Raw genomic sequence first — 22016 nt, forward strand, 5'->3', positions numbered from 1 at the left:
CCATTTAAACGCAGGTAATTAGAGTGCGTCAAAAAAGCATTGTAATTGGAATCCAAAAGGATAAGAAAATGGGGATGAGAAATGTACCATAATAAGCTTCTGTATAAAAGTGGCAGGCAAATTAAAGATCAGTGGGAAGATGTAGCATTTTATGAAAGCATTCTCTTCTTGAAATGTAATCAGACCCCGAATTCGGGGTCTGTTATACTATCGCTTCTCCATGACACAAGCTGACAGTCTGATTTTCTTGGCTTGCTTTTTTCTCTCCAAACATGCCCCATCTTTACTTTACCATGACTTATGATTCTTGCAATCTAGATAATAGTAGGTCTGCAATGCTTTCCCCTAGTTCTCAAGTATATAATGTGTTCATCTGTGCTTTTGCCATGTCATGAAGAGCCCTTTTGACTTCACATGATTAGCTTATTTCCAATTCCTACATAGTTTTGATTTTAGAAAGGAGAACCTGCAATTTGAGAGTCTGGTCTGACTGAAGATTGAGCTGGGTTGAAATGGAGCCGTATTGGTAGTGGAAAATGTTCCGACATGCTGTCCTAATGACATAATAACCACATTTTCCCTCTCTGATTCTGAGGTTTTGCTCCTGGTTTCAACGAGGAGCATCAGATATTTCAGATGGACTGCTAGTTCATCCACATGACGTGGAGACCAACAGTAATCCATGCTTACCCAGTAAATCTCTCTACTGTGTCTCACTGTTGAGCAAACTAGCACTGTGCTTTTTGTCTTAAGAATAGTCAGTTTGGCTAGGACTATCAAAGGAGATTCTCTGTTGACTCCTAAAAGAGTCTGCCTATAAATGGAATCTTCCACTGTTTGTACAACAGCTGTACTCCACAATCAATCAAATCAAATGTGAAAGTCTGTGCCTGCCATATGGTAAAGAAATCACAAAATATGTGAATTTCAACTTACAAATAATTAACTTACATAGAATTACTTAACTTTATAAGCCACAGCCTGGGTTTGTGGTGTTGGATTGATCCTGTCTTTCCACTGAGTACACTGTAATTTTCAGTAACTGCCTAAAGCCCACTGTAAACTGTGTGATAACATCACCATTATGTTTATTGTATGTGACACTGCATGGGATTCTGCAAGTAAAATCTTTGTGGTAGACTATATGACATCAGTCATAATCACATGTGCTGCAAGTAGGGCTGGGCGATTAATCGAAAAGTAATCGAAACCGACATTCAGAACCTCTAACTGATGTAAAACTAAGGATATGTTCATACAGCAGGTAAAAGTGGTCCAAATCTGATTTTCTCACCAAATCTGATTTTTTTGTTTGGCTGTTCACAATATGTTTTAAATGTGGCCTATATGTGACATCAGTCTGAACAGATCACACTCCTAAACCGACCTGCCTGTGCAAAAGAACAACGCATCACACTGCTTCATGTCCTTTGTATAAACCATGAAATAGTTCTACACGGCCAACATTTTCACTGTATATTGGCTGATGCTCAAACAGTTTGAATGCATGTGCATTGTCCAGCTCGGAAGAGTGAATGGAACAAATGGCACTTTTGATCACTATTTCTCATTTTCCTTGCCATAAACATCATTTCTAAAGTCATACATTTTGATACTTTACTGCCTGTTTAATGTGTATTATTTTTTGGCAGAAAAATTTCAGTGGTTGAAATTTCAGTCCATCCCTAGTGAAAAGGAGAACAGACTACAAATTCCAAAAGTGTCACTGCCTCTAAGCAAGCTTTTCAGGCAGCAGCTGTGACGGTGGAACAACTAAGAAAACTGGATTTACCCAGAAACAGAATACAGTTGGGCAAACAAGATGGGCTAGTGCTGTGAAATGCTTTACAGACTAACTAAAACAAAATGCCATTTGTATTAATCGTCCACATATTAGAAAAGCTGAGCTCAACTGAATTTTATGGCAGTTTTATGGTTCTGTTGGCAATGAAAAAGGCAACTGCTTTTTTTTGGTGGAAGGAATTGCAAATATTAAAGCACATTTGATGCACTGTTTGGGGTTTCTTGATAACCTATCCCTTTCGTGTTCTACTGCTGAAATAATGACTCTCTTTTTTGGAGGGGGGCAGAGGTCACACAAACAAAAACAAGCCCTTGGCATAGTAGTAGGAATGTTATGCCTTTAAAAAATGTGGCTAAAAAGGCGTGTTTTCACTCTGTTTTCATTTTGCCATCGCTTCTCCCATCTGTTTGTTGGTTGCTTTTTAGACGTACACCAGCAGCTATATTCTGGTTTCAGTCCAGAGTTTCTGACACAGCCAGAACTTGTGTCTTTGGCTTCTTTGGTCACAAAGACATAAAATCAAGTATGCCTTGATAAGTTAGTACTGCCAAATGCAACCACTAATTTTCTCACAATTCTTTCTCAAAGACTTTTTTTCACAAGTATTTGTGACGAATTGTAAATTGTTGACTGTAAACCTGCCTTTAAACTACAAGACCCAGAGTACACAGAGTTCTGGTTATCAGGTTTCATCAGCAGTGTAGCCTACTGGCAGTTACTTTCCTCTGTAAGAGTGAATGAAAGAATGCAGCCAATTTTAGTAGATAAAGTTCCTCAGCAGAGGTGGGACAACTTGAGGAGTGGTGGCTTGTTAAGATGCCTGTCAGCAAGGAGGCCTCTCAGAAAGCTTAAAGTTAATTGTGTGTGTAAAATGACCCATTCCGCTGAGCATGTGCAGCTGCCAGGCGTGATACTTACGCCGTACTGGCTGGCCAGCTTTAAGTGCCAATCAAAAGAAAAAATACCCAAAATATGTCCTGCTCAGTGTGTCTGTCGTGTTTTGTTTAAATATTGTTCCACTTCTCTTGAAATGTGTGCAATTGAGTGACTACTGAGTGCTGACATTTTGAGTGGCAGGAGAAACCAAATCACTGCTTTAATGAGGGCCATTTCACTTGCACTCGAACCACATTTTCTGGGTTTTACTTTAGAAACTGTACTTATGTATACATTTTCTATTATTGCTGAGCAAGCCTAGACTGATGGGAGGGGAAAAAGAAAAAAAAAAAAACAATACTGAGCTTCTGGTCCATTCTGCAGACCTGATCTGAGAGATAGTGGAATAGAAAGGCATTTTTACATGTTCATGTTCAGTAAGCTTATACAGTGAGGAGACAGGAACATCCCTTGGTGCAATATGGAGAATGCTTCTTTTTTTCCTGACTTGTCTGGCACTGTGGTGAAAAAGGCAGAGGGAACAGGATGGGAGCTTCCAGTAGCTATGGCAACACGTGCTTGTCCAATCATTAAGCCCATGCAATGGTTGCTGGGGAGACATTCTCCCACAGATGAAGGACTCGGCAGAACGGCAGCATCAATGTGGTAGACGCAGAATTCCCTCAGTGTCTGCTAAGATGTTTGGGAGAGGTGTCGGAGATTAGCTCACTGCTTGCTAGCCTTGAAGGTTCCTGACTCTTAAAAATAAAGCTTACCTAAGTGGTTTTTGGGTTTGATGCAAGGTTCTAGGAAAACCCTTAACTGGTATAATACCTTTACATTATGTGGAGTTTCCTTAAACTTTAAAATGGTTCTTCAGGCTTTCATGTCCCATTTATAAAATGATAATTTACTGAAAGGTTGTTTAGGAAACCAAGAGTTGTTATTCTGTGGCATCATTGCAGAGAATCCTTTTAGTATCATTAATTGATATTTGAGTGTGGTGTGGTTTCAGTCAGTTTTGCACTGCATTGATACTCCATTAGATTCAGGAGGATCAGTTATTCAAATGAAATGATAGACTGTGTAATCTAACATGTAACAATCTTGTATCATGACTGGGCAGAAAAGGTTTAATTGTAACACCATGGCCTTGTGCAGTCATTTTCACCTGGTCTTCCTTCATTGACTCAACCTTGAGATCAGTTAGGTTTGGAGGTTGTTTTGCTAAAATAAACTGGCCATACTCTGGAAAGCCATAGCAGAGGTCAGGCAAAAGAGATTTAAAAGATTCTTTGGGGGGAATGAAAATTACAGTCCATCAGAGTTTCTCCTTCTCACTGTTTTAAGTGCAGAAGAGCTGCACCATTAGATCAGAACAAGGGGTTAATGAAACACACTAAAGGACAGGGATAGTTCGATGGAATTTTAAACAGATAAATGTCTACAGACAATAATGCCTCAATTCATTTATAATCCCAATAATTATAGCATATCTAAATTAATATTTGTATTTATTTAGTCTTACTGCACTCAAAAAAAATTCTCCAATCATGTAAGCTAGTCAAAAGACATCTTCTAGGAAGATTAGTGAATTGGTACTATCTTTTAATCCTCAAGAAACAAGCATCATCCTTAAGCCTAAGCAGGTGTAGTTTTTGCTGGCAGTAACTAAAACATGGTGTAATTTGATTAGCTCTTTGAAACAAGTGTAGAAATTCTGTCAATAGTGCAGATTCTAAACTTTCAATAAATTGCACACTTGTGTTTATTAGTAAAAGAGAAGATTTTATTATCATTTGGATTTGATTAAAAAAGATGTTTTATGGAGTATGTTTTGCAGAAAGAAAAAAAAAAATTACATTTTTGTCAGATTTTTATCACTGAAAAAGAAGTCAGAAGTCTCATACCTGTCAATGCAGAGTGCAAATTGAATGTAAATATAATTAATTGTTCTCATTTTCGTGATTAAATAATTACATAATAATTATGTAATTACATTTGCGTAGTATAGTTCAATGAAAGTGCCTCAACTGAAGGTTAAATCAAGTTTGCTGCTTCGAAATTAGTGGGGCCTCTGTCCAGCAGAGGAAATGTTTAACTTCATCTTTTTCACTCCTGAATGAGCCCTTAACCCCTTTTCATTTAACTTCTTCTTTGAAGTGCCTCTGTCTTCTGTTCTTGCACCTTTCTTCTCTGAAGTTCCAGTGGCTTCCATAAGAAACCATCTGGTGGCTCAGTGGATGGCCATGTAAGAGCCTGGGGAGAGTAATTGCTTAGTTAGTTTGTCCTTTTTTTCCGCTGCCCTCCACCCCAATCTTTTGGCTCCGTCTAAACAGCAAATTAATTACAGATGATGAGTACCTCATTAGTACCAGTGTGTTGGTAGCAGAGTGGGCAGGCAGTGCAATGGAGGGAAAGTACTACAGAGGCGCTGACAGATGTGGGCCTGAGGACGAAAGCACATCGACCGCTGTGTTGTGGCACTGACTTTTGTCATATGGTGTTTTCCCTTCATGAGCAAATGGCCTTGTCAAAAAACAGCAACCTGAGCAGTAGATGATGGATTAGCTGTTGACAGCAGTTGTTATATACTGCACTGGATAACGTTTAGCAGTGCAAAACTGTAAAGTGACTGTGACTTTCTTGTGATTTAAGTGGATTCAGGTTAAGTGGAATACCCTTCTGGATGCAATCAGGTAGTTGTAAGTTAATATACTTCCAAAGTTTTCAAAACCTTTGTGTTTAAAAGCCTTCTTTTGTAGTTGTAGGGTGATTTTTTACCTTTTATCACTCATATGTAGCATGTCAGGTTTTAATATGAAAAGCAGAATGATCAAACAGGAAATGAGATCCACAATAGGTAGTTGTGGAACAGTGAGCATTTTTAATGATGTATTGTGGTATAAAACTAGTGTCAAAGATAAAGCATTAGTAGTCCCACTTTTTTTTATCTGTCAACATACTTTCCTAGTATGACCCTTCAAACCCTCTATAGTTCCAACCTTAAGTCAAGCTGCCTGTGTGCTGTTCCTCCAAGACTGTGCTCCTCTCAATCAAATACAGCTGTATAATGGCAAGTTCCACTGATGCAGTCAAGTCAAAGTAAGCAAAGCACAACGCTGATGCAGGAATATGAGTAATCTCTCTGCTCTCACTAGATGTCAGTGATTAAAACTGTTAAGGGTCATATGAACCCTGTGTTCAATAATAATGACATAATGTATACAGTAAATATAATGAAAATAATGTTATAATGAAATGTTATGATGAACTATGATGTTATAATAAAATATTATTTTATAATGAAAATAATGTAATTTTATTATTGAAAGTAATAAATGCATTCTGATGAGTCCACTTATATAACTATAACAACATGCGCTGTTCATAAATAGAAAAAATATAAAACCCATTGATAGTCTACTGCTACAGTCCTCCTGCAAAGCCTGCTGTAGGACAATGCATGTTTGACATAGTTATAATGTAATAATAGTAAAGTGTAGTAATGCAGGGGTACTTTCATATTTGTTTAGATTGTTGTTGATATTTTGTTGTTACACAATAAAGAAATACAATGAAGAAATACTCAATAAAAGATGCACAATAAAAAATCTGTCAATATATTATTTTTATTTTAACAATACTGAGATTATGCCAAAACAGTTGTAATTTTGGTAGCTGATATCATGATAGACCTTCCCATCTCTAGCTGACTGAAAAAGATTGAGTGAGCTCCAGAAGTAGCACTTTTTACATTTTGACTCTTTTCCAGCTCTTGTGAAATGACACAGTTACTGTGGGAGTTAAAGTACTATCTGTTAGCTTTTTGGTGTGATCTGATTTGTTCATTGGCTGTTGTATGTGCTAAAAATGGCTAAACTTAGCTTTTTCTAACAGAGTAATGTTGCTAACTAACAGATGGAAGTAAAGTGAAATACAACACCAACGGCTAAAAAAGTGAAAGTTTCACAGAAATAGGCTAATAATGCTCTGATAGACTAAAGAGACCTACTGCAGTGTTATAAAGAATCCCTGCATCACATGTGTTCCAACAAATCAGGAAGGCTCTGTAGGTAGAGATGTGTCAAACCCTATGCACTGGCAAGACACCACAGGAAGCAATCTGCAATCAAGTCCCAACAGCAGAACTACCATTCTGCAGTGATTGGGTGCAAGAAAGGAATACCAACTTGTACATAAGTGAGAAACGAAAATTGCGAGTGGAAAAAACACAGTTCATGCAAATATTGCAAAGCATGTCTAAAGGTATGTGTAGCTGTCAGTTGAACTGGCTTCACAGTATTCGTTTAGTTTGCAATGTATGTACTTCTTTTCTTTTTAGCACTCTACATTTCTAATCATTTGTAGCCAGTTGTAAAGATTTAGATGTGTCCAGAATGATGTACAGAGCTGTAGATGATTTTAAAATGACTGAGAATGAAGTTAATAAAATTAAAACACATTTTTCAAAGGCCGTCAAATTTTGTGCACATACAGTTTGTTTTTCAGTGTCAGGAAAAAGCAGAAAATATATTTAACAGAAAATTACACAGAAGCCTCAGCAACTAAATATAATACTAGATTTTTTTAGCATTTAGTAGTTTAGTGTTTTGTTTAGTTTTTTATTATTTCAGTTTCAGTTAGTCTTAAAGGTGCATCAGTAGTTTTAGTTTAGTTGTTATTTTCTGAAAAGTAGTTGTTTAGTCTTTATGTGATTGCAGGTATTTGGTAAGGATAAAATAAATGAACACAACAGTAAACTGAGCTCAGCTTGGCTCCAGCTTTCCTTAAAGACAGCCGAACACAGAAGGGATCTGCTTCTGAACTGTCAGTGAACTTGACATTTTGGATTTCCCCTTGTTTTTCTTTGACTTTCCGTTTCCTTGTTGAAGTGGATTATCTTACACAAAGAAATGACTTTGAATAGATAATTACTTTATGTTGTTTATCATGTAATAACTTCCTACTTATAAAAAAACTTGTAACATTGAAATGAAGCATCTAAAAATAACTTCTACCATCTAGGGCTGGGCGATGAAACGACAACGCTAATTATTGCAATATAACCTTCCTCGATAGAACTATAAGAAATGTTAAATAAATGGATATTTAACATGCTAAAAACAGGACGGAATAAGTGCAGTGCCGGCAGGGTACAGCATCATCGTGTTTCAGGAAGCTATTACAAGGATGTGCAATGAACTATGAACATGTTTTCTTTACTAAACATAACATTTGTCTGTCTAAATACTTGTGTTGTCCCAGTGAATAGTTGAGTTATACTTTTTATCTGATGATGGAAAAGCAAAAAACAGAACATCAGGTAGCCTCATCTTGGCCACAAGTTGACAGGTCATTTCATCTATTAGTCAGAGTTGTTTTAACCGATGTTAATGTCTTGTATGCTGTAGCCTCTACAGAAGCTGTACAAGGAGATATGGGCTGTACAGCAGCATGAAAGGGGAAGCTGATATTTGGATCAGGGACCCTGCTGAGCTACAGCATCTGGATTGGGGCACAGAGAAAGAGGGAGAGAGAGGGAGAGAGAGAGAGACAGAGAGAGAGAGAGAGACGCCTGCATGTCTTTCAGGCCTGCATTACTAGTCCACAAAGAGTTCTGTACATAAAGGCGATAAAAAGTAATTGTGCCACTTGCTGAGAGAAAAAAGTGGGATCTTAGGGAAAAGATGGGAAGCAGAAGACCAGTTGCAGGGTGAGGGGAAAGAGAAGGAGAAAGCAAAGGGAGGGGTTCTTGGGGTACCGGGAAGTCCTACAGAAGGGAATTTTAATTGCGTCTGTTGGCTGCTGATAAATACATAATCAGCCGTACCCCCTGCTGTGCTCTAATCAGTTCTATTTTAATGACCCCAGTGCTAAACTGCAGATGCTTCCAGAGAAGAAAGAGAGAGAGGGAGAGAGAGAGAGAGTGCAGGCCACTCAATACACATAAGCCACTGCATGATTTATGTAGCCAAACAGGTAGGTGTGGCAACATCACTTGAGGGCACTTGTTTCAGGAGTTTTAAAATACCTGTCATAGTATTTTGGCATGAAATTCTTATGGGAAATAGTTTCCTTTTTTTATTGCCCCATACGTTGTAGTATACTGTTTCAAAGTTTCCATGAGTCTACTTTTACTCTTTGTGGTCTGTTAGGGCTGTCTTGATTAATCGGTTTAATTTGATTACACTTGATTAAACAAGTGAACTTGGTTAAAAAAATATTGCCTAGATATTTTACCTTCTCATTAGTTGAGTATTTGCTTAATGATAATGCATAATTTAAAGTCGCATACTGGTCTCTCTTGCAGTAAGAAATCCAACTTGTTGGACACACCCAGTTTGTTGCATTGATTGCCCTCAAATGTTTATTTAATTTTTTAAGGTTTCCTAGTTTTGGATACTCTAAAAGTCCGGGCATAGTTTATTATTGTTCAGTGTGGGCATGTGCATTCTAAAAGATTTTGGTATTCGAATATCAGGAAGAGTTAGTGACCACAAGAAGAGAAGAATAAAAAGGTCAAGAGGCCAAAATTAACAAGGTTGTAAGCTTACGTTTCAATTAATAACACTGGTGTTATGAGGCTAAAAAATTCAGCAGCACATAAATTTAACATGACGCAGAGGTGTACATTGGAGAATTGTTTTATTATTCAACAAAGTAAGAGTAAATCGGGGGTTTTCTTTCCAGTTGAGTAATTGAAGCTGCCTCTTCAGATGAACTAACACTACAGCAACCCAGTAAAGCATTGGATGCTGATGAGGACTTTTCATGTTCTATTCAAGGTATTTCCCTCTCAGTGGATGGTGTGTCAGAGAAAAATATTTTCATTGTTTCTGGACCTAGCTAACATTAGCAGTAACTAAAAAGCCACACCGAAGTCACCTTCTCAGTCACATCCGTATTGACCTAGTACAGTGTGTTCACGTTAAGCTATTTGTGTTTTGTAGTAGCAAAGCATGACATAGTACACTTACTTACTCACAAATACAAACAATTCTGTCACATTTTGCAATCCTGTTAAAATATCATAAAAATATTTTAGATTGTTTCTTTTATTTTGAACTGTTAAGTAATGATACCCTTACCCATGCACATTGCAAGTTAATGTTGTCCATTTTCATTATTTGACCTTCAATTAACTATCAAAGTCATGTTTTGCTTGATTACTAATGTAATTGATAGTAGCAGTCCTAATATTTATTGTTGGTTTGTATGGTAGTATTCAATTGGTATTTGGTATTGAGCTGCGTAGGCATGGTTATTTCACAAGCCATGATCCCTACTACAAAATCTGAACCAGAACAAGCACATCTCTATTGCTGCCACTAAAAACAGCAGCTAGAGAAAAGGTTCATGGAGAACTTCAGTGGTTTGTTGGGTTGTCTGGCGGTTATGGGTTCGGGCAGACAAGGTGTACATATTTTTACTCATAGGCAGTCATTCACTTTGCAAAGCTTGTTTAAGTGACTTTGACAAACACACAAATAACCAATCCTGTACCTCAGGCTTTTGTGTGGGACCCTGCTGTCTCTAGGGCAACTGTGGAAGGTTCAGGTTTCCTATGGCAACTGTGAAAGAGGTCGTCCCTCCCCGGCAGTCTTTCAGCCAATGGACTGCTTTTCAGAAACGCTACTATCAACAGAGAAACACTTTCATTAATTATAGCACTATAGTGCATTTAAAATGTGAATTATGTGTTTCGTCCTATCCCTTTTACTTAATTGGAAGTGCATTAGCTAAACACAAAATGTGAAAATTCATTCTTTCCTCTTCTGTGCTTCCAAGAAGATGGTAAAAAATGAAATCCACATGTAATGCTGAGGGTGAAACTTGGTTCACACAACTTACACACAATGCCTGCTGTAGATGTTTTATATGTATTTGCTAATAGATAACTGGCTGCAAATCTGTTGCTGCCTACACATATCACATAATGGACTAAAGGTCACTTGCCAAACTGATACTACTGGTCCTATATGAGATTATCATTCATATCCCAAAGCATTGGGTGATATGTACATGATTTAATATTTAAGGGGATTCAAACCAGTGTCCTGTAACAAACCTGCACAGTTTTCCCTAAAGCTGGATTTGGTGTGTTGGCTAAGTAATAGCTAAAACTAGTGATGCCCCAGAATGAAAATTCTTGACCAAAACTGAAATTTAGTACATACTCAGCCAAAAAAAACGCATACCATAATTTGGCTTTTTTTCTGCTTTTGAATTAGCATAATCATGCTGACGATGCTTCAAGGGTGAAAATTGTTGTGTTTGGAAAAAGAACTGATGAAGATCGAAATAGGGCTAACTTAATTTTAAACCACTTGCTAAATAACATTAAATAATAATTAAATAACATGAATATGAACATGTAATGCTTTGTTCCTTTTTTACTGTTTAAGCAATAGATTATTATAGGTAAATTCTCAGCATTTCCTGATCCTTTAAAATGTCTCGATGGTTCAGAAGAGTAGTAAAACTTTGAAAATATAATACTTAATTTCCCACAGGCATCTACAGCTGAATTCCACAGTGCTCCGTTGTAATGATGGCAATTCCACATTTTTTGTAATATGTATAGTACATGTGATTTTGGAACGCTGATGTGTAGCAGTCTGGAGTTTCTCCAGCAGCATGCTCTACTATTAGCATGCAAGTCACCTTTGTGTGCGTCATTTTAAGTGAAAAAATAGCCATGAACTCTATGAGCGCATGTTTGCAATAACAACTTTGAAAACAAGAGGTGAGATTATTTTCTAAAGACATTTTGTTACACAGTGTTATATTATTTAATGTGATTTCCAATAAAGATTTTAATTAAATCAAAAAAGCATGTAAGCTGAAGACCATGTTGTGTTTGTTTCATTGTTCATTTGCTGTTGTCTATGCTGTAAAGCTCAGGAAAGCAAAAGGAAAAAAACAGCTGTTTTAATCACTATTTCTAATTTACCTCATTCAGTCATTATCTCATTTTTCCTTATCATTCAAATTATTTGTTAAGTGATTTTGACTCTTTTTTCTCTTTCGTCCGAAAACTGCCAGTTTCAACCATTTTCAAACTAAATTTTATTGCATCCCTAGTTGAAACCTTGTAGTGCAGTGTAACCTTGGGACTTAAGTTGAGGACCACTGTACTACAGGTGAACTTTGCTTGTAGAAGCGATGTATAAGACCCTATGAGCAAGGCTTCCACCAAAGCATCTTAGTGTTAGCTTTGAATGTTAGCTTTGCTATACATCTTTAAAAAGATGTTTTGTTTTGTTTTTTTGATTTTATATAATGATTTTATATAGCACCAAAAAGGGATCTTTTTTGTTACAAGCTTTGGTGCTTCTTGGTGCTGCATAGAACCTTTTTCAAAAATGTTCTATATAGAACCATGCACATCACATTGTCTGAAGAACCCTTTCACCATGTAAAGAACTAATCATGCAAAGGGTTCTTTGAGTGTTGATGGTTCTATATAGAACCATTTTTTTTTTACTAAAGAACCCTTAAAGAACAATCTTTTTTAACCATCTTCCTTTCTGACATCATGTCCCAGGAGTGACAGGCATCAAGAGAATTTGATCCATGTCATGACACTAATTTGCTACTCGAGGCTCAATTCCATGACCTTCCCCATCTTGATCAAATGGTTGACCAAGTGACTGAGAGCTAGCTTTGATTCTTCGTCCAGAAGCGATGGCATTTTTTACTATCTCCAGTGAGATTTCCACTCTAAAAAGTCCTGGTTTTGCAGCATTACGAAGACATGCTTGGGAACATTTGCTCTTAGTAAGCTCTGCAAGCATTTGAGCTTATATTCTCTGCCCTTTTAGAACCAGTCAAATAGGAATCATGACTGAGTCATGCTCTTTTGAAGCAACGCTTCTCATAATGACCGTGAAGAACCTTAGAGAGTTTTATAATCGTCATCCATTGTGTCAGACTCAGTGCTGCCCTGTGGTGTAGGAGGATGAGACAGTAGCTGCAGCTCTAGACCAGATCACATGACCCACTGGGTCTTTGTATCCACGCTGAAGGGGCAAGAGTGAACTCTGCTTGTCTCTCCCTCTTGGCCTTTTGTTATTTGCTGTGTCCGACCCATAAGCTGCCTGCGGCTCCAAATCTGTGACACAGCTCAGCCTGCTTGTGTCTCGTAGTGTCTCAGAGCAGCATGCTCAGCAGGCCGGCAACCAAACAGGACACAACCGGGGATCATCAGCCAACTTCAGCCGGTCTGAGAGTTCTGAGGTAAAATGTTGAACATGTTTGTGTTTTTTATGGAGACAGAAAGAAAGGACAGCAAAGCTGAGCATACTAATCTCAGCAAGAAATGTAGAGTCTTGTTGTTTTCACTATTTTTCATTTGTTATCTGACAGCTGCAGCAATACAGTCATTGTATCACTGAAATAATGGACTATTTTGCCATGCCGATCCCTGTCTGAATATGTTGTAAATTATTCCAAGGATTCTGGTTAGTTTTATTAAGCCATTGATGTTGTGGGAAAGGAAAACTTATCACTGTCTTTTCTAAGAGTTAGCTGGGCTGAAATGTCTCTGAAATGAGGCAAATGGCTGTTATCCATTTTTTTCCCATGAAGCTCTGAAAGTCACATGCCTTAGAGTTTTCTGGTTTTCTTTCAGGGTTTCAATCCATTTGGACCATTTGAAGCACTGTGCCATTGTTTTGTGGTTTGTGAAATGTGGTTGGCATGGAATCTATCACACATGACTGCATATATGCAGGCGCTCACATGCCTGCGGGTTTGAAATTTCCTTGCACATGTGGCCACATTGCCAAAGACCATAGAGACCTTTGGGAAAGTCTTAATTTTGTTAATTTTAAAGCTAGCACAGAGCTGTGAAAATTGTGTTCTCCAAATGTGGCTGGCTCATGTATCATTCATAGTGCCTATTTGCAATATGGTTACTGTGCCTGTTGCCTTGCTCTTTCTGTGACTTGCAAGATGGAGAAGTTGCCAGGACATTTTCCCCCAACTGCCAATTCACAGTCTTTACCACTTGAGCACCAGTTCGATCTATTATGCTGACATGTATTCCTCCGGTACATCACTTTATCATTTCACATTCTGTAATCATTTAAGTTGTCATTTGTGTTTATCAAATTTGCCCTCTCGGTTCTTTGGGTATATGACATTGTTGCTCATAAAAACATAGCATTGATCTTTTATTATGCTGTGAAGTCAATAGTTCTCAGTTGTATGAACCAGTCTGGATTGAATTAGTCTCAGTGAAATGTGAGTATGTTGCCTTCCAATGCAAACTTCATTAAATCTGAGGAGACTGGATGACAAGTAGACATCAGCATTTTGGTGCTATATTTGAAGCATTGACTTCAAACTGTTTTGACATGACAAGCTATTGTGTCCACCATATTTTGTGAATATTTTTATTTGTTCAGACGTGCTCCATTGGCCTAAATACTTTATTAAACTAAATCAAAACTCAGCACTTAACCCAGCACTGCATTTATAAATGTTTTTGACATACAAGTATGGTACGGTTTAAAATGTCTGATCATGCCTTCCAAGTGAATTGTACCATACATGAGTACCCATGCTGAATTTAGTTGCCCTTAGGCCTGTCAGTTATTACATAATCGCCTGATCACAATTATTTATGCAGACTGCAATTATTTTCCACAGTTGTTAGCTTTCACAGTCACAACAAAGAGTGTATTTTCATCCATTGATTTGGAGCAAGAAAGCAGAAGACACTTTTATTGCAACACATCATGGTTCTTACTAAAAGTTCAAACTCCTCACTGGTGCTATGAAAGAGCATTGCTGAGTACTGCCTGTCATTAGTTAGGAGCTACTAAGTATCAACAGCTGTAAAGCAAGATAGTCAGCCAGTTTGCCTCCTTTAGCACTGTACTGTAATAGTTGCATACAATGAACAATGAAATTGCCATTATTTATTTGGCAGTTAATTTCATGATTGTGACAGGATTGGGTACCCTTCTTGATCTTAAACATGCTATGCTGGAACAGATGGATTGAGCTAGAAATGGTGCAGATTATTGATCGACTAAGCGCAAGTCATTACACAATCGTCACACATCATTTCTTAAAAAAAAAAACACTAGCTAGCTAGAATCACTGTCTGTGACTCTCTACATAAATCAAATACAGAGTAAAAGGTAAATCAGAGCTTAAAACTGCTCCGCTACTTTTATTTGTGTTTATTGTTAACACTAGTGTCACATTAGAAATCATATGACCACTACACTACCACTAGAGAACCCTCCAATGGTGTGCCTACTTTTAGAGGTCTTTTGTTTAGTGGGAAATGGACACATAGTTCTGGGTTTGGGTTAGTAATTGTACCATGTTGAAACTGCCCTGCCTGATCAAAAAGCACCTTATGTCAGCACTAGTCTGGTAATACACTCCATGAAAAATTTTGACTTTTCCAACATATTTGGAGAGACAGATATCAGATCTTCATTTAAACAGTGCTGATAAATAAAGGTGATAAAAAGTAACAAATGACACCTAAAATTAACATTCTGTCATGCTTTATATAACTGAAATGAACAAAAATGAAGTTTTCTATGTGGAAAAAGTATATACACCCCTATATATATATATATATATATATATATATATATATATATATATATATATATATATATATATATATCACTACTTCAGATGTGTCAAACTGAAATCACCACTGCCGACTTGTCCAGGCCAGTCTGCCTCACCAAACATGCTAAAAGAGGTCTCTGAGAATACTAGAATTTCGTCACCGTATCTGCAGGTCGCTCTTGCCGCTGTTGCAGTAAAAGTGCATGCATCTACCATTAAAAAAAGACTGCACAAATTTGACCTACGTGGGGTTGCACCAGGAGAAAACCTGTGCTGCCTGAAAGGAACATCGGGGCAAGACTGAAGTTTGCTAATGAATATCTAGGCAAGGACCAGGACTTCTGGAACAACGTCTTATGGACAGACAAGTCAAAGAGAGAGTTGTCAGGCCATAGTGCCAGAAGCTATGCTTGGTGAAAACAAAAGACAGCATTTGATCAGAAGAACCACACACCAACTGTAAAGCATGGTGGTGGAAATGTTATGGTTTGAGGCTGCTTTGCTGCCTCAGGGCCTGGCCAACTTGCATAGAATCATCTGTGAATTCTCTTTCATACCAGAGAGTGCTTGAGAGGAATGTGAGACCATGTGTAAAAAAGTTAGAGATAAAGAAGTGAACCTTCCAACAGGATAAAGATCCCAAACGTACAAATAAATCCACCAGGGAATGGCTCAAAAGGAATATGTGGAGGGTTGTGGAATGGTGCAGTCAAAGCCCAGATCTGATCCCATTGAAATGCTGTGGGGGGATTTAAAATGGGCTGTACATGCAAGAAACCCCTCAAACATTGCAAAGTTGAAAGAATTCTTCATGGAGGAATGGGCAGAAATGTCTCCCAGTTAATATCACAAACTGGTAGACGGTTATAGGAAACGCCTACATAAAAAGTTGTTTCTGCCAAAGGGGCCTGTATCAGTTAATGAAGCCGGTCTCAGTTAATTATTATATTTTTTTTAATAAATGATTGCTAAGTCCTCTGTTGTTATTTGTTTTATTGCATAACATCTGCATACTGTTTAACTAAAGATCAAATACTGATAGGTCCATTTATATCAACAAAAGAGAAACATTAAATGAGGTGTAGTTACTTCTTCATATGATTGTCTAAACTGAGATTGAACTGTTAATTCCTGCCTAGTACACCTTTAATATCACAAATGAAATATGCAAGACTGTAGAAATAGAATTAAGACTTTCTTATTTCTTCCTTTGGTTGGTTTTAAACATTCTTAATGATGGTCTCCCACTTGTTTTAATAATAAAGCATCAAGAACAATTTCATCTTGCTTTATCTCCTGTGACTGCCTTTATTGCCCCTAATGGGCTGTTTATGTTTTGCAGGTGCAGCCCACACAAAGCAGCCACATAGTCTTCATTTACAATGTCTTAGTCGGCACCAAAATGAATTACGAGTGTAGGTGGCTTTGAATTAATGATTTACAGTGACACATTTTGCAAAAGGCAATCATGCCCAATTCTCCAGGCCAATAATAGCTGTCGGTGCTGGAATGATGGATGAAGGTGTGGGATGTGTGTGCGCGTGTGTGTGTGTGTGTGTGTGTGTGTGTGTGTGTGTGTGTGTGTGTGTGTGCGTGTACATGTGCATGTGTGAGAGAGCAGTATGCTGACATTATGTTTAGGGAGAACAGGTGAACTGAATGCAGAAAGAGATTTATGGATGTGATCACCAACCTGTTGAAATGGTGTTCATATTAGACCTGTTCAGCACAAGGCAGGATTGTTGGCAAGAGTTCAGTTTGCTTATATCTGTTTCCACATGCTGATTGTAACATAAAGTATTAGTGCTGGGCAGTACTGCTAAAATGTAATATTACAATATTTTCCATATATATTATAGTATCAAAGTATGATACTTAAGTTTGCATTATGTTTATGAACTCATGCTTCCTTAAGTTAATGAATCCAATCACCACTGCCTGGTGAAATGTTAAGTAGTTTGTTTTCTCAAACACAAGTGTACAAATTCATACAACATTCAAAATATATGTGTTTAGCAGATGCTTTTACACCTACCTTGTTTGGTGTGGACCTATCAAACAAGTCTTTAGTTTGGTTATTTTTGTGTGAACTCTTCACCCCTACTCTAAAAATTGCACCGCAGTCTGGTAGAAATCATGGGGTTTTATCTGCTCCTAAGTGAACCCTGGTTCAGTTCGCTGCTGGTGGGAACACTTTTTTACTCTTTTCAACTTGACAGACGCTTATATCATTCTTGCAGCACGAGCTGCGGGTAATAACAAGAGACGAGCAGCAAAATAATAGCGAAGGTATGAGATGGATTTTGAAACATGGATCGCAGAGCATATTTTAAGCTTCAGACCTGATTTGTTAAAAAAGAGTCATAAAGAAACAGATATCAAGTAAGATGTATAATTATTACTTTGATTGTGATACACAGAGACATTAAGCGTCTATGTGTTCCTTTTTATATTTTCATGGTGAGACTAGCAGAGCACTTGTATCTCTGCAAAATGTCTGACCAGTAAACAAACACCCACATGTGTAATTTAGTACAATTTAGTCGTTGCAGTGTGAAACCAACCAAACCAAATTAAAAAGATAAAAAGATGTCACCAAAACCCAAACTCTGGCACGGACAGCAGCATTCTTTCCTATTTCATTACTTTAATAATTAAGTAATAAAACACTGATAATTTTTACCCAAAATATTGCAGTACTATGTTCCATTCTTTTTTTTCCTCTCATTTCTAATCCGCATCCTACAAGCATCATTGTACTCTGATAGCTTCCATATGTACACTGTGTAAAATGCAGTCTATAGAGTACAATCCAATTAGGGCCCATTGGCAGACCTTCTGTAAGTGAGTATGTTGTTTTTCACAGAGCATGATGATCGCTAAGTGTCTTTAAAGCAGATTATGCAATCACAGCACTTTCTCTGGGTTTCTCTTTCCATCTCGCACTCTCTTTTATGCATCTCAACACTGTGCTGAGTCACGAAGTCAGATGGGATATATTTGGCTCACTGCAGACTAAGGGCTCTTCTTGCGTTGCGTGTGCTTTTCATGTGTATGTGTTTGGAATGTTATGTCAGCTAACGTGTCACATTTCACATGTACAGGTCAAGATTTAAAGTACAGTCTATTAAGTCCACAGGTTGGGTTTCTTTGGAAGTCAAGTACAGCATGCTACCACTGCTGTTATTCTGGTTGAACTAGCCAGAAGGCAGTAGACAACGTTCTGAGACAGAATGACCTGCTCATGTGCTGTATCAGTTATATAGAACGTGGCCTCAGCGATAGGGTGATGTATATCAGCAACGAGTGATAAGGAAGTCGATGATGATGCTTTAAAAGTGAAGATTGCCATGTTGGGAAAGAGAACTGGCCGAGAACTAGAGAGGACTGATTTAACTTTAAACAGCTTGCTAATTAGTATTAAATAATATATACATTTAATGTTTTATTCCTTTTTACTGTTAAAACAATGGATTATTAATAGAGCCTTCGGGTTCCTTTTTACCTGTTTTCTTTTAATGTGTAACGTTAGTCAATGTCCTGATATGTTGTTTGGCTTTACAATATTCTGTGGCAGTGCAAGGTCAAGGGGAGAGTTTTTTCCCCACCTGTTGTTATGCGTGTTAGACTGAAGATGTGCAGAAGCCTTCCACACACAGAATGGCTTACATCAGTTATTCAAAACAAAAGGACAATGCTTAACTACACTAATTTTAGCCTTTAGGCTACTTCACATTGTTAAGCTTTAGCAGTTTTATTATTTTAACAAGAACCAATTTATAGGCTATAAACATGTGATGTATTAGATCTATGGCAAAAACTACCAGACTATTCCAAGAACAATCACACCATGTGAACAAAATTACCTTCTGACAAAGAACAAAGTTTCTGACCACAAAGCCTGGTTATTTTCTCTGGTTTAAGCTGCCATCGCAGGTAATGTGGTGTTACATAACCAGCCATGCTGAAATGGTATACTAGAGAAATCTGCAGTGGATATCGGTTAAGAGAATCTTTGAGTGAAAACTCAGAAGGTGTGTGTTTTGAAAGCAATCCTCCTACATGCCTCTGGAAAAAAAAAGTTTCCAAAAAGAGGTTTTGGCTTTCAATGCCTGAATGTACATCTCTGCATTTTAAAAATACATTTAGGCCAAAACTTTATCTTAAAACTATTGTAAAACAATGTCTCAGGCATCAGGCAGCGTGGAGTACTAACTTTTTGTGTGGTAGCTTTTAAAGCCATTAAACTCATTGGACATCTGGTTGCTGGAACTACCACTGTGAACAATTCTGATTTGGTAAATTTAAAAAACTCATTTCACATCAAACCACTCTGGATGACTTTACTTACAGCGTAACAGTTTTATTATGAAGAAATGAAAAAAATTGCCAATTTCATGCTTTTGGGGACTACTTCTCCTATGAATATGTTGAGGTGTTCAGTATTGTTTGTTTTGTTAGCTGATAGTTTAAAGAGAAAACAATTGTCACAGACGTGTTTGAGAAGGGAAAAGGCCACTTGGAGGAACATCATTAACTCCTAATGAGAAAGTGCAGCGTGAGTCCTGTTGTTTCGTTTTGCTCAGATGAATTTTCCAGTGATTACATTCGCATCAGCACAAATTGACACATCTGCACTTCTCAGCTTTACTGGTAACGAACACTCCTCCATGTGTGAAAAACATTGTTTATGTTTTGCTTGTAATTCAAAGCGGATGCTCTGTCTGCCTGACTTCACAGAAGAATCTAATCATGGCCAGAGCACAAAGGAGAGAGAGGCCTTCATAAAGTATAATTGGTTCTACAACTGTTAACTGTCTGTGTGAAAGCAGCTTGCCTTGACATAAGGGCAAAGGGTTGAAAATAACAGACAACTATCCATCCATCCATCCATCATCTAAACCGCTTATCCTTCTGGGTCGCGGTGGGGTGCTGGAGCCTATCCCAGCTGTCATCGGGCGGAAGGCAGGATACACCCTGGACAGGTCGCCAGTCCATCGCAGGGCAGACAAACAGACATATACATCCACACCTAGGGGCAATTTAGCATGTCCAATCAGCCTGACTGCATGTTTTTGGACTGTGGGAGGAAACCGGAGTACCCGGAGGAAACCCACGCAGACACGGGGAGAACAGGCAAACTCCACACAGAAACGACCCTGGTCACCCGGCCGGGAATCGAACCCAGGCCATTCTTGCTGTGAGGCGACAGCGCTACCCACTGCACCACCGTGCCGCCTTATAACAGACAACTATTTATTTTTATTTTGGTCATCTGCATTACCATTTTATGATGTACAGTACTGTGCAAAGGTCAGAGACCAGCTTTCACTTATTTGATTTCCAGTCAAACCAGCCTTTAAGTACAAGTTATTCATTTTTGAGTCTCAGAAAAAAGCAGATTTAACAGAAAATTACACAAATTCCCAAAACACTAAGTATAATATCAAATCAGTATTTAATTTGTTCATTGTTTATTCTCCTGCAGCTACTGCCAATTAAAACTATTTCATCCTTCTAATTTTAAAACCAGTGACCTCCCAACAAAAGCTGTTCCTAAAAGTGTCACTGACATTATTTTCTCTTTTAGAGAGACATTAAGCAACTACCCAAACACACCTTAGCTGCCTTGCAGATTTCTTTCTCATGTGAATCTAAAATAACTAGAGAAGACACTTCTGAGGACATTAGATATAAGATAGTCCACTTAAAATAAGGAAGGGCAAAGTCAAAGGAACATAAGTAAAGAAGCAGAAATTTTCAAATCTGGAGATTAAAAAGTAATTAAAATGAAAAATTGAAAATGGGACTCCTAACTATGTGCAGGACTACCAAAACTACCACTATCAAATAAAAAGTACTTAAAGTTTTCATTTTTGAGAGAGAGGAGAAAATTAAGCTCAACTGTTGCTTCAGATCTGCAAAAGTCCACAAGTGTGTCTGTCCATCCTGTGAGAAGACAACACTACACTCTCAGAAAAAAAGGTATGGAACTGTCACTGGGGCAGTACCCCTCTTGTCACTGGGGTGGTACCCTCAAGGGAACGTCTTAGTACCTTTAGTCAGGGAACATAACTGTACCATAATCCATTGACATTATATTTTCTAAATTGTATTGACTGAAAACAACCCATCTCATTCACATGCTTTTATATTTTATTCTTTTGTTTTAAAACATTAGGTTATGAAAAGGTATAAACATGTATTTTTCCACTGGCAAAAAAGTCATTTAAGGTTATATACACGTTGGGCCTAAAAAACACTGTTGTACCTTTGAAGGTACGAAAATGTACCTGCACAGTGCCTTTATTTCTAACAGTGTATGGGTCTGAAAGGATGTGTAGCTGTCAAGAAGTCATTACAGAGAAAAGAGACAGAGAAGTCTGTTTGCACCACAACACAGAAACTGGACATCTGAGATGTGAAGTAAAATTTTATAGACTGATTAGTCTGAATTTGCAAACTTCTGTAGCTCAACTTTGAAGGTGTTGACAAGAAGCATGAAAAAAAATATCCCTGCAGATTTCTTTGAAAAACTGAAAGTAAGTCCCTGAAAAGAATGACGACTGTAATAAGGGAAAAGGTTGTACACACTAAATACTAAAAAAAATGATATTATATTTTGTTGTAGAGGCTTTTGTTGCGTATGTTTTCTGCTTTTTTTGAAAAATGAATAACTTTTACTCAATGGTGTTTAGACTGGAAATGACTTAAATGAAAGGGTGGTCTC

General features: G+C 37.7%; 1 protein-coding gene across 8 annotated transcripts in view; it reads left to right on the forward strand.

The window, feature by feature from the left end:
- The window catches only part of ablim3 (actin binding LIM protein family, member 3), a 95471-nt gene that overhangs the window by 15495 nt on the left and 57960 nt on the right, over positions 1 to 22016 (forward strand). The gene's annotated exons all lie outside the window — the stretch shown is intronic.

This window comes from Colossoma macropomum, unplaced genomic scaffold (genome assembly GCF_904425465.1).
Source record: "Colossoma macropomum unplaced genomic scaffold, Colossoma_macropomum, whole genome shotgun sequence".
In the NCBI taxonomy this organism is placed as follows: domain Eukaryota; kingdom Metazoa; phylum Chordata; class Actinopteri; order Characiformes; family Serrasalmidae; genus Colossoma; species Colossoma macropomum.